General features: G+C 43.3%; 1 long non-coding RNA gene across 1 annotated transcript; it reads right to left on the reverse strand.

Moving 5' to 3' along the window:
• Positions 1–3701: 3701 nt before the first annotated feature.
• On the reverse strand, positions 3702–6052 carry LOC109204454 (uncharacterized). The gene is made up of 2 exons (XR_002063933.2): positions 5745–6052; positions 3702–4307 (listed from the first exon to the last, which is right to left on the reverse strand). It is a non-coding gene; the product is annotated as an uncharacterized LOC109204454 (long non-coding RNA).
• Positions 6053–12416: the final 6364 nt, after the last annotated feature.

Raw genomic sequence — 12416 nt, forward strand, 5'->3', positions numbered from 1 at the left:
GAGAAAGGTGACTGGAAAGGAAAAACTCAATGCATCATGGGAATCCCTGGCAGCCTACGTCTATTGCAGCATAACTAAGGGAGGATTCAGGGTCACCTGGTCCAGCCCTAACTATATGCTTTAGCAAAAAGGAAAGTTTGAAGCCTAATCTTGAAAGTAGAGATAGTGTCTGTCTCCTGAATCCAAACTGGAAGCTGGTTCCACAGAAGAGGGGCCTGAAAACTGAAGGCTCTGCCTCCCATTCTACTTTTAAATACTCTAGGGCAGGCGTAGGCAACCTTTCTGATGGCGAGTGCCATCTAAAATTTCCTCAGAAGTCAGTGTGCCATATGATTGCATTAGCAATAAATTTATTAACGCTTTATATTAATAGTTACACACTATATAGAACAACTTTATACAATTATATTTGTTCGCAGATGTTGGCAGCTATTATCAGCTATTTTGAAACAAAAAAAAGACACTTTTTATCCATAACAGCAAATGAACTGTACAACAGAAAATACAAATGCTATTTATGGTCTCCTCACAACAATGATAAGAAAAATAAACTGGGCCAATATGGCATGTTTGTTAATACAGGGATACACATGTTAATGTGATCACTGGTCTCCCACTCAGAGACACAGGTCTCCGAGTGTCCAGCGTTCAGACGGCTACCTGAGGACACTCATGTGAGAGAAAATCTGCTCACACAGATATTAGAGCCAAATACTGTCAATAAGGCCTCTGCAATGTTCTGAAGACAGTTAAACTTGTCAGGCAGTGATGTCCAGCAGGTGAAAATGCAGCTCCATGAACACGCACAGCTATGGATTCCAGCTACTTCGATGTTGCATTAACTGGCATTAACTCAGCCAGTTAATGTGAGACAAATCCAGCTGCTCATTAAAGATTTCTGGTTTGATCAGAAAAGAAAACATTGGTTCAAACACCTGAAAGTCCCAAAAATGCATTGTGAATTCCAGTGTTGGGACTAACGCGTTATTAAGTAACACGTTACAGTAACTACGTTATTATTGTGGTAACGAGCACGGTAACTAGTTATTATGCTAAAATCCGGAACGCGTTACTCGTTACTGGGATTTAGATAGGCTCGTTATTTGTTACTTCGTGTGGTGGATATCGCGGCGCTTCCACAGATTCAGTAACATTAGCAAGTGGTGGAGGCCAGCAGGTGATGAAGGAAAAGGGAGGCAAGAGGAGAGACCCGAAGCGGCCGCCGGTCCGAGTGTCAGGTGAACTGAACTTCAGGTAAGAAGTTATGACCTGCAGTCTATCTGGGTCAGATATAAACCAAGTTTAGGTGGAGTTTATTTTCATTATGCTGACTTTTTCGTGCTGGGTACTTGTTTTTATACAGCTGTGTGGGTGCCTCTTCTGGGGTGCTACCTTTTAGGTGACATGGATGAGCTGAAGGGAAGTTATGAGCTGTTTCTGAGAGACAAATAACACCAGGATCCTTTTCTACGTAGCAGACAGCTGGTAACTGTGCAGGGGCGGATCTAGCAAAGTGTTGCCAGGGGGGCAGGTAGGGCATTAACAGGGAAAGGGGGGGACAAAGAAATACTTTTCTTTCTTATTCTCATTTAAAATGTCTAGCATTTAATAAATAATTATCTGAGTCTTACAACAAACAATTGATAGATTGATACATATATACCATCAGAACAGTGTACATCACTGTCACAACAGCGTTTGTTTTCATTCAAAGGCTTTATGATTTTTCCTATAATGGTGGGCCGGTCTCTAGTCAAATTCCCTGGGACGATTTTTTTGTCCCAGTCCAGCTCTGTATGCAGCTCATCTGCAGTCTGGTGTTACCTACATCTTCCTATTCAGAAGGCAGAATTTCCAAGTTCTGAGTACAATCAAAAGCACCACGACTGCAGTTTTTGTGTTGGATGTAAAAAGCAGGCTAGAATCATGCGGCGGTCAACGACGGTCCAGGCGTGGGATTTCTCTCGTGTGTTATGATTTAATGTTGTCAGTGTTTTGTTTTATGTTATGTTTAAGGATTTGTTCTCGTTTCCTGTTTTATTGTGAAGGTCTGCGTCTCATGTGAGTATGTTCAGTTTTACCTCTGTCTCGTCTTGTTGATTGTTCCCAGCTGTGTTCCCCACCTGTGTGTAATCTCCCTGTGTTTCCCTGTGTGTATTTAAGTCGCGTCCTCTGTCTTTGTATTTTGGCTGGTCCGTCTGTGTATCCACCGTGTCTCATCCGTGTGTTTCCCTGCTGCCCAACCGTCATCTGTTTTCTGCTCGCTGTTATTCGTGTTCAGGTTTGTGTCTCTGTTCAGGGTCAGTAGTTTAGTCTTCCCAGTATAGTTTAGTTCTCAGTTCACCATTTTGTCCATCTCTTTTGTTGTGTTTGCCTTAGTGGCACCAGTCATTTTTAGCCGACCTGGTTGTCCATTTTAAGATAAAGCCTCTTCTCATCCCACAATCTGGTATTCATCTTTTTTTATGTTGCGGCTATGAGCCGGGTCGTAACACGTGGAAATGTGCGCATTATTTTTTCCTTTCTATTGGTAGGTGGCACAGTGCACTTGTGGCAAGTAAGCAAGCTAGAAGACTGACAATCTTGCTGGGTATCCAGTTACGGAAGCAACACATTAACAAGAGAATTCTGAGTAAAACTAAAGTTTCTTTCCCTAATAACTAGTTACTCTGAAAGTAACGAGTAACTTGAAGTAACTGAGTTACTTTTGATAGAAGTAATTAGTAATGTAAGTAAGTTACTAATTTAAAGTAACTTACCCAACACTGGAAATGACAGACTATTATTTTAAACTTTTTTTTTGGGACAGACTGCATTGGGTTCATCAAAGTGTTTTGTTTTTGCCAAAGGAAGAAGGGGGGCGGGGTTTGATTCATTTAGAAAGTAGGAAAGCAGCTTTCAGATTACAGTTTTTACAGTTTTTTTTGTATGGGGATCAAAATGTTTTGTGGAGGCAAGTTACAGACTGTTTATTTTCTAAAGTTGGTAATTTGGGGTTTGGTAAAACTTTGTTTTTGATCACTCAAGGTATGGTGTGAACTGTTTGTCACCTTTCTATGTTAGTGTGTTAAAAACCTGGAGGCTGCTGGAAACAGAAAGACGTGGAACATCTGCATCCCTGCATTGGCTATTAATGGAACTTATTCTCAAGGGGTCTCATTTAGGTTCATCCTGGGATCAGAGGTGGGTCGAGTATCCAAAAAATGTACTCAAGTAAGAGTATCATTACTTTAAAATATTATTACTCAAGTAAAAAGTAGTCGTCAAAGTTACTCGAGTAAGAGTAAAAAAGTACTTGGTGAAATGGCTACTCAAGTACTGAGTAAGTAGCGAGTAACTGTTTGAAATGTCTGATTTATTTTATAAATAAATGCTATCAGACAATCAAAAATAAATAAATATACAAATTTTAGTATTTTCAAAAGGAATATATGTAAAAAGATCCACAAAATAAGGCACAACAATTCTAATTTCAAGATTTCAGTTTTTCACAACGTAAAGCTTTTTCAAGCAAAACCCACAGTGAATATATTCGCATTTACAGCAGCCTCAGAGAAAACATTAGAACGAGGCAGCTTCAACATAACAGACTACAGCTGATGCGCCAGAATGTCATACTGGGGGTGTGTTGTGTTTTTTTTTTTTTTTTTTTTTTAAATAGAAGGAGGGATTAAGTAAATCAGAAACAAATGACACAGATGCAACAGGTATAATCAGGAAAAGTTTATTCCCAAGGCGGACAGCAGGAATTAAAAAAAACAAAAAAAAACATCTGTGCTAAAATTCCACAAGAATAGACATTCTAACAAAACTTATTTTGTATACTAAAAAACCCTGAAGTATAGACAGTGGATTAGCACAATGTAATATGTAAAAATGTAAAAACTACACTCACAAATAAACACTGAAATCAGAGTAAAACTAATTATAAAAGACACATACAAATTCCCACTATGTGGATGTACATATGTGTATGGCTCACTTTACCATAAATTGTTTCTTCAGTCAGTGAAATGGTGCTTCAGCTTGAGATGGAGGCTCTCAAGGTTCTTGCTGTGAAGCTGCGACCGTTTAGCAGTGAACAGGAGTCCTGCGTGACTAAAGTCTTTGATCCACAGCTTCTTGATCTGAGGAAAGCCATGCAATACATCCACACCTCCAGTGATTGGACAGTGAAAGGTATCTCTCCAGTTCCTCTGCTTCTGGCTTTCCTCACCCCATGGATCCATCATCTTCGTCGGTTAGGCTGCTGTTTGTGCTGGTCTCATCCAGCTCTGTGTCTAGGTGATGTCTGATGAAGTGGAGACCTGTGGAAAGATGTAAGGTTTTCAAAAGAATTAGGTCTGGTCATTATAGTGCTGTATACACTGCCAAGCTGCAGATGTTTGTTTGGAGGAAGCCTCCAAAAGCTGCCCATACACAGTGCGATTTGGCCCATTTTGAGCAGATTTTTCAGTCGCGCAACCGTTTTGGGGATCGGCCGTGTTTTGCCTTAATCGTGTGTGCATCGTGTAGTATACATGGGGTAACGATAAGCAGTTAACACCTCACGACCAGCTCCCAATCATTAATTGTATGGTCGCATGATAATCAAACCAGTTTGAAATCCTGTCGCCTCTCACACTGCGCAGCACAAACACAGAAATGAAAGAAAAGGTGGAGCGGCACGGCAGCGCAGCGTGTGATCTGGACACAAGAGATGGAGGCACAACTTGTAGGATGAGGCTCATCCGAGTACGCAAGCGTAGAGCCGCCACCGGGGCAAAAGAAAAATAGAGCTATATCACGTTATAACGTAAACAGTTTATTGTTCTAACAACATACCTTTCACGTTTAAACAATATAATATTTATATTGTACGAATGTGATAATTATGTATATTGCAATAACGTGATATTATATTGTTCAAACATGAAAGGTATATTGTACAAACATTAAAAGTATATTGTTAGAACAATAAACCTTTCATGTTATAACGTGACATAGCTCTATTTTTTTTTTTCTTTTGCCCCGGTGGCAGCTCTACGCTTCCGTATCCGAGGCTTTTCGATGTGGCCTCACAAAATTATCACGACTACAACAACCATGAAGAGTTGGATGGACATTGCTGCTCAATCACAGCTGCCTGGTCAATGTTTTTCATTAGTAATTTAGCAGTTGATGGTGTGTGTGTGTGTCTGTGTGAGTGAAAGACAGAGAGGGAGAGCGAGGGACAGATTTTGTATAAGCTTCATGTTATGGGCGCACAGTTTGAGCACTCAGGTCGCATCAGAGCATCAGGCCGTATAGTGTGAGACCTGCATCGTGACCGACGAACTTCTAACCTCTGCGATTTAATTGTACAGTTTGAGCAGGAGCGGAATAACGTGACTGAAAAAACTCGCACAGTGTTTGCCCAGCTTAATGCAGACTGTTTAAACGAAACAAACTGCTGTTTCACATAATAAACCCTGTCAGCCGCAGTATTGCCTTCTGTTTAACAGTTAAAGCAGTAGAGACGAGCTGTTTGCATGTTCGTGGAAATCTAGCGTCATTAACCAGGCTAGCTGTTAGCTTATAGCTCACGCTAGCTAACCAGCGAGCAGTTAAAAGGACAGCTGAAGCTGCACAAAACACCCACAAACTTATCTCACTACAACGTAGCACCGAAAATATGACTCGCAGCTCGAGCTCGACACAGCTGCTGTAACATAAGACTGACATCCAGCTAACCACAGCTAAAAAGATATTTAGAGAAAACTTACCGTTTCATCAGGTTACGAGCTGATTTGTTTCACGCTGAAAAGTTGGTTTGTTTTGGCTCTCCCTGAAGACACCGACACTGCAGACATAGCTGTTCTTTTGTGCTGCTTTTAAGCGAAACATTCTTTGTATGTGAGGCCAAAGGTGTTCATCCTCTTCAGCTCTAGCGTAGACTCTGCCATCATATTTCTTCTTTCCGTGTGTCCGCTACTTTGAAACGCTTGGGCCGCTCTGCCCGCCACGGTTTCAAACTGGTCATGTGACTGTATGGCCACGTCTCATTGGTAAAAAAGTTACCGGAAACTCCACTAGCGGCATGTTATCTAATGTGTTAACTATATATATATATATTTTTTTTTTTTTTTAAGTAACGAGTTGAATTTTGCAAATGTAGCGGAGTAAAAGTACCGTTTCTTCTTCATAAATTAGTGGTGTGCGATACTGCATATTTTGGTATCGATCCGATACCAAGTAAATACGGGCCAGTATCGCCGATACCAATACCGATACTTTTCAATAAATCAGGTGGATGCCTCATTGAATTGCTAAATCGCAATTAATTTTCATGACCTTAAGTGTTTTTTGTGATTTTTCCTTTTGTATTATTAATTACTTAAAACCCAGGACATAAGTAGGAGAAATAATTTATTTATAATTAAATAAAAAATGCTTTATTATTGTGGCAGCCGTGGTCTGCGATGCTGCTGCAGATGAGGTGGACTCATCTTCACTGCATCTACAATCATGCCTCACCAGCTTAAAACCAGTGCCCTGCTTGTGCTGTTGTTGTTTTTGGTGTTGATGTGTACAGCTGGCAGCAGGAGGGCTGCAGCCATTGAATATAGGCTACTGTTACAGCAACCGGGTAATCACTGTAAGGGTGGACAGCGCGCGGCTCGGGGTGAGCCGGAGGCTGGCGCGCCAGCGGGACCTGCCAAGCTGGAGATGGAGGTCGAGGTGCGCGGGGGTCCTGCCTGAGGGCGGCATGCTGTCCGCTTCGGCATGCAGGCTGCATGGTCCTGCGTGCCGGCCGTCTGCCCAGCTGCCTCTGAGACCCGGCTCACTTCCACTCCTGCTCCGCCGCCTCTGCTTGCCATATGGGTGGCCATCAGGCCTCCGCTGGAGGCAGTTTCAGTTTTCAGTTTTTCAGTTTTCAGTTTTATTTGTCATATGCAAGTTAGCACAGGGTCAACATCGCAATGAAATGTGTTTGACGAGCAGCGGTCTCTCAGCAGCATGATACAGTAGGAAAAAATATAATAAAATATAATATAATAAAATAAAATAACAAATAGAAAAATAGTAAAGAACAAAATATTAGAGAGACATGGTAAAAGAGAAAAGATGACTAAATATATATGTATCTATAAATATTAATATATGTACACTAGTGATTAAATAAGAAAATCTTGAAAAGAAATATGACGGGAGGGCAGATGGGATATTGCACAGGAATGAGCAGCAGAAAATTACAGTATTGCACTTTTTAAATATAAATATCAATAACAATAAAGTGAAGTGACCAGTGCAGATTAAACAGAGTACTTGTGAAGCTGCAGGGTAGCTTCTGAGTCCTGTGTTGTGTGTGTTTAAGTGTTGTGGTTGATGTGTCGTATGGCTTGATGGTAGAAACTGTTTTTAAGTCTTGTAGTCCGAGCAGACAGACTCCTGTAACGTCTGCCAGATGGTAACAAGGAGAACAGCTGATGTGCTGGGTGGCTGTGGTCCTTGATGATGCTGTGTGCTTTACGGAGGCATCGCTGGTGATAAATGTCCTGAATGGCAGGAAGCCTCGTGCCAGTGATGTGCTCTGCTGCCTTCACCACCCTCTGTAGTGATTTACGGCTGCTGGCAGAGCAGCTTCCGTACCAAACTGTGATGCAGCTCGTCAGCAAGCTCTCGATTGCACACCTGTAGAAATTTGAGATGATGCTGGCGTTCATGCCAAACCTCCTCAGCCTCCTCAGGAAGTAAAGCCGCTGGCGAGCTTTCCTGATAGCAGTGTCTGTGTGAAGGGTCCAGGAGAAGTCCTCAGTGATGTTGACTCCAAGGAACTTGAAGCTGCTGACCCTTTCGACCTTGACACCGTTGATGTGGATGGGCTGGTGTTCCCTGACTGGTCGTTTCCGGTAGTCCACTATCATTTCTCTAGTTTTGCTGATGTTGAGAGTCAGGTTATTTTCCAGGCACCACTCGTACAGTGCCATCACCTCCTCTCTATAGGCCGTCTCATCATTACCTATGATGAGGCCTATGATGGTTGTGTCATCAGCAAACTTGATGATGATGTTGGACTCATGTTTAGCAACACAGTCGTGTGTGAACAGGGAATATAGGAGGGGGCTAAGCACACAACCCTGTGGCGTACCTGTGTTAAGGATGAGTGATGAGGAAGTGTGCTTACCAACTCTCACCACCTGGGGCCTGTTTGTGAGGAAGTTTAGAATCCATCTGCAGATCGGTGTTCCCAGCCCAAGGTCGACGAGCTTCGTGGCAAGTTTTGAGGGGATGATGGTGTTAAATGCCGAGCTGTAGTCGATGAAGAGCATTCTTGCATATGTATTCCCTTTCTCCAGGTGAGTGAGGGTGGTGTGTGTTGCCAGGGCGATGGCATCCTCTGTGGCTCTGTTTGTCCGATAGGCAAACTGAAGAGGGTCCAGTGTGTCAGGGAGGGAGGAGCAGATGTGACCTTAGACCAGCCGCTCCAGGCACTTCATGATGACGGATGTCAGTGCAACAGGACGGTAGTCATTCAGACAGGAGACCACTGATTTTTTGGGAACGGGAATGATGGTGGATGCTTTGAGGGACGTGGGGACCACTGACTGCCTCAGGGAGAGGTTGAAGATGTTGGTGAACACCTGTGCCAGCTCGTCTGCACACACTCTGAGTAGCCGGCCTGGGATGCCGTCCGGTCCTGGAGCTTTGTGAGGATTGACCTTTTTAAAGGTCCATCTCACAGCTTCTGTTTTCAGAGTTAAAGTTGCAGCCTCACTGTCCTCCTGAGGGTAGAGGATCTGCTCTCTGTTGTCTGCATCAAAACGAGCATAGAAGTTGTTAAGCTCGTCTGCGAGAGATGCAGTGGGCTGGACACTGACTGCGTTGGCCTTCTTGTAGTCAGTGATGCAGCGCAGTCCATTCCACAGTCGCCTGGTGTCAAAGCTGTGGTAGCTGGACTCCATTTTGTCCCTGTAGTCCTTTCTGGCCTTTTTTATGGACTTACGGAGGTCATACCTGGCTGCTTTATATGCATCAGCATCCCCGGAGTTAAAGGCAGAGGTCCGCACTTTTAGCTTGGCGCGAACGTCTTTATTTACCCAGGGTTTCTGATTTGGGTATATGCGGACAGTGGTTTTTGTGATGATATCATCCATGCACTTTCCAATATATCCAATGACAGAGTCTGTGAGTTCATTGATGTTGCCATCAGCTGCATCCACAAATATCTGCCAGTCAGTTGTCTCAAAGCAGTCCTGCAGGACCTCCTCAGCCTCACTGTCCCATTTGTAAATAACCCTGGAAGCTGGTTTTTCCTGTTTTAGTCTTTGTCTGTATGCAGGCAGCAGCAGAATGGAACAATGGTCTGCCTTACCAAAAGCTGGGCGGGGGAGGGGTTTGTAGCACTCTTTGAATGGAGTGTAACAATGGTCCAGTGTTTGATCACCTCTTGTGGGGAAGGAGATGTGCTGATAGTATTTGGGGAGAACCTTCTTCATGTTGGCTCTGTTGAAGTCTCCCAGCACAATAAAGGCAGCTTCTGGATTTTTGTTCTCAAGTCCAGTGATGATGTCATACAGTTCGTCCATAGCCGTAGCTTTATCAGCGTGTGGTGGAATGTAAACAGCTGAGAGGAGAACTGAGCTGAACTCCCTCGGGAGGTAAAAAGGCCTGACTTTAATGGTCAGCAGCTCGAGGCTCTGAGAGCAGTAAGTTTTTAAGATACACACATCTCTAGCCCACAAGGAGTTAACCATAAAGCACACCCCTCCTCCCCTTTTCTTGCCTGAGTCCTTCGTTCGGTCTCCCCGGTAAACAGTGAATCCATCCGGCGTGATGGCGCAGTCGGGGACGCTGGGCTCCAGCCATGTCTCTGTGAAGGCCAGAACGCAGCAGTTCCTGATGTCTTGTTGGTGTTTAATCCGTGCACGCAGCTCGTCAAGTTTGTTGTCCAGAGACTGGAGATTCGCGAGCAGGATGCTGGGGAGAGGTGGCTTGCTGTTTCTCTGTCACGTTCGGCACAAAACTCCGGCGCGTTTCCCCCTCTTTGTTTTCCCTCGACGTCGCGCGAGTAAACAAAGGATCACAGGCAGCAGAGCGTCCACGGAGTCGAAACCTGCTGTAAAGTCCGAACTGGCTGACGAACGTAGCTCCAGAAGCGTTTGTCTGTCATACCGAGTGTATGATCGCGCTGTGCGCACAGTAATAGAAAGCAGAACAAAATAAATAATAACATTTTTGCTGAGATGACTGGGAGCTCTCGTCGGTGCAGCCATCTTACGGCGCAACCGGAAGTACCGCCAGAGTGGACACTTCCCCGTCGCTGGGCCAGGGCATGGGGCGCCAATGGTCCGGGCCGATTCCCTCGCCTGCTCGCGGGGTGGGGTGAAGTGGGCGATGGGGGTATGTGGCAGGGCGTGTTCTGCGATGCTGCTGCAGGTTTGGCGGTGGTGATGTGTACGGCTGCAGTGGGAGAGCTGCAGCCGTTGAATGTACTGTTACAGCAACTGTGGGATTATTGTAAGAATAAATGATGCGGCGAAGCATTAAAATTCCATCGGGTCTGCCGTGGTGGCGATCTTTTTTTTTTTTTTTTTTTTTTTTTTTTTTTTTTCTTTTTTTTTTATCTTAAGTGCACGCAAACCAGTAAACAAATTAAAACAGATAGTGTTGATAAACTATAATACGAAAATTACAATTAAAATTCTCAACAACAAAAACAGTTGGTAAAAATATAATTAATATGTAAACAACTTAATAACCCCCAAAGTGTCTAAGTCACGTGACGTGTCAGCGCAACACCGAAACATAAGAGAGGGGGGGCGGGGGGAGCAAAGTGTGCCTGCTCTCTGTTGACACAGGAGCAGCGAGTCCAGCGACCTGGCTGTTTCGTTTTTGCCGAAAGCACAGCGTAGCAAGCAAGCAGAACTCAAAGTAAAGAATCGATCTAACCAGGCTAGTATCGATCTGATACCGATCCTGACTTGAGATCGATACTATCGATATTTGGATCGATCCGCCCACCACTATCATAAATGTACTCAAGTAAAAGTAAAAAGTATCGTGCAAAAAAGGTACTTAAAAAGTACATTTTTTTTTCAAAAACTTACTGAAGTAAATGTAACGGAGTAAATGTAGCTCGTTACTACCCACCTCTGCCTGGGATGATATGGCAATGATGTCGGAGCTTCTGATGAAAAGGGGGGTTACCATTGTAAGGCATTTGCTTGGACTTGCTGGTGCCAAAATGGACGATGCTGTCTCCTTGACAAGAAGACTGGAGGTTCGCTCTCTCCGGATGGTAGGCTTAATGTTGACAAAATTCAAGCAAGTGCTATGAGAAGATGATAAAAGACTTTTGAATGGATGGGCCAATGGACTTTTAATACCTGATAAAACGGACCGTTTCTTTAGACTGTGCATTAGGCTGCAGCTTAAGCACTTTGAAAGCCCGGGTCCTTTTTTGGAGAAGGAGAAATATCAATGGATGCCACTGGATTCGGTGAATGGGAAGGTGTTGTACAAAAGATGCGTTAAGGCTGTGAACAAAGCAAAGCTGAAAGGTAAAAATGATAGACCTTGGAGAGGTCATTTTAAAGTTGGTTTTGATGTGACACCTGTATGGGGGTCGCTGTACAAGCCACCATTGACGAAGAACACTGGTGATTTACAGTGGTGGATTTTACATGGTATCATTGCGGTTAATGCTTTTGTGTCCATCATTAAGGTTTCAGATAAATGTCCTTTTTGTGGACATTTTGTGTCCTTTTAATGGAATTATTTTCAGTATTTGGGATTCATTTGGAGAATGCTTTACAAAACAGTGTTTCATTTTTGGTTTCTCATGTGACAAAAGAAAGAAGAAAAGGGGCGATTGCTGAATTTTTTCCTGGGTCAAGCAAAGGTGGCAATTTACTTGAAAGAAAATATAAGTTTGATAATGGACGAAATACTGATCGTGTTCAGCTTTTCAAGAGTATGTTAAGAGCAAGAGTGTTGTTGGAATATAAGTATTATTTCAAAATGAATGAGTTGGATGTTTTTTGAAATCTTTGGGACTATGAAGGTAGTCTGTTGTCTTTAACAAATTCTGAACTTATTTAGGAATGTGTTGGTTTGAGCTGTATTTTGCATGGTTCACTATTAAGTGAAGAAGTGTGTTTTTAAAAATCAAATCACTCTTTCGGTGGTTCTCTGGTAAATTGTGAATTCTGCTGTTTTTCAGAGTTAAAATCTGACAGCTCACAGTGCAAGAATTAACCAGCAGACGTTGTTACAGGCTGCTTATCGAACAGAAACCTTGGTCTTATTCAGCTGTAAAATTTTCTCAGTCTCAGCTTTCTTGCAGGTTAAACATTGATCAGGTGTTCAGGTGTCTCAGTGATGACACGCTGATGTCATCAGTGAGACTCCCGCCCACTCTGCTGAGAAGACTTTGTTACAGGTGAGTTTTCACT

Source organism: Oreochromis niloticus, linkage group LG12 (genome assembly GCF_001858045.2).
Source record: "Oreochromis niloticus isolate F11D_XX linkage group LG12, O_niloticus_UMD_NMBU, whole genome shotgun sequence".
Lineage (NCBI taxonomy): Eukaryota > Metazoa > Chordata > Actinopteri > Cichliformes > Cichlidae > Oreochromis > Oreochromis niloticus.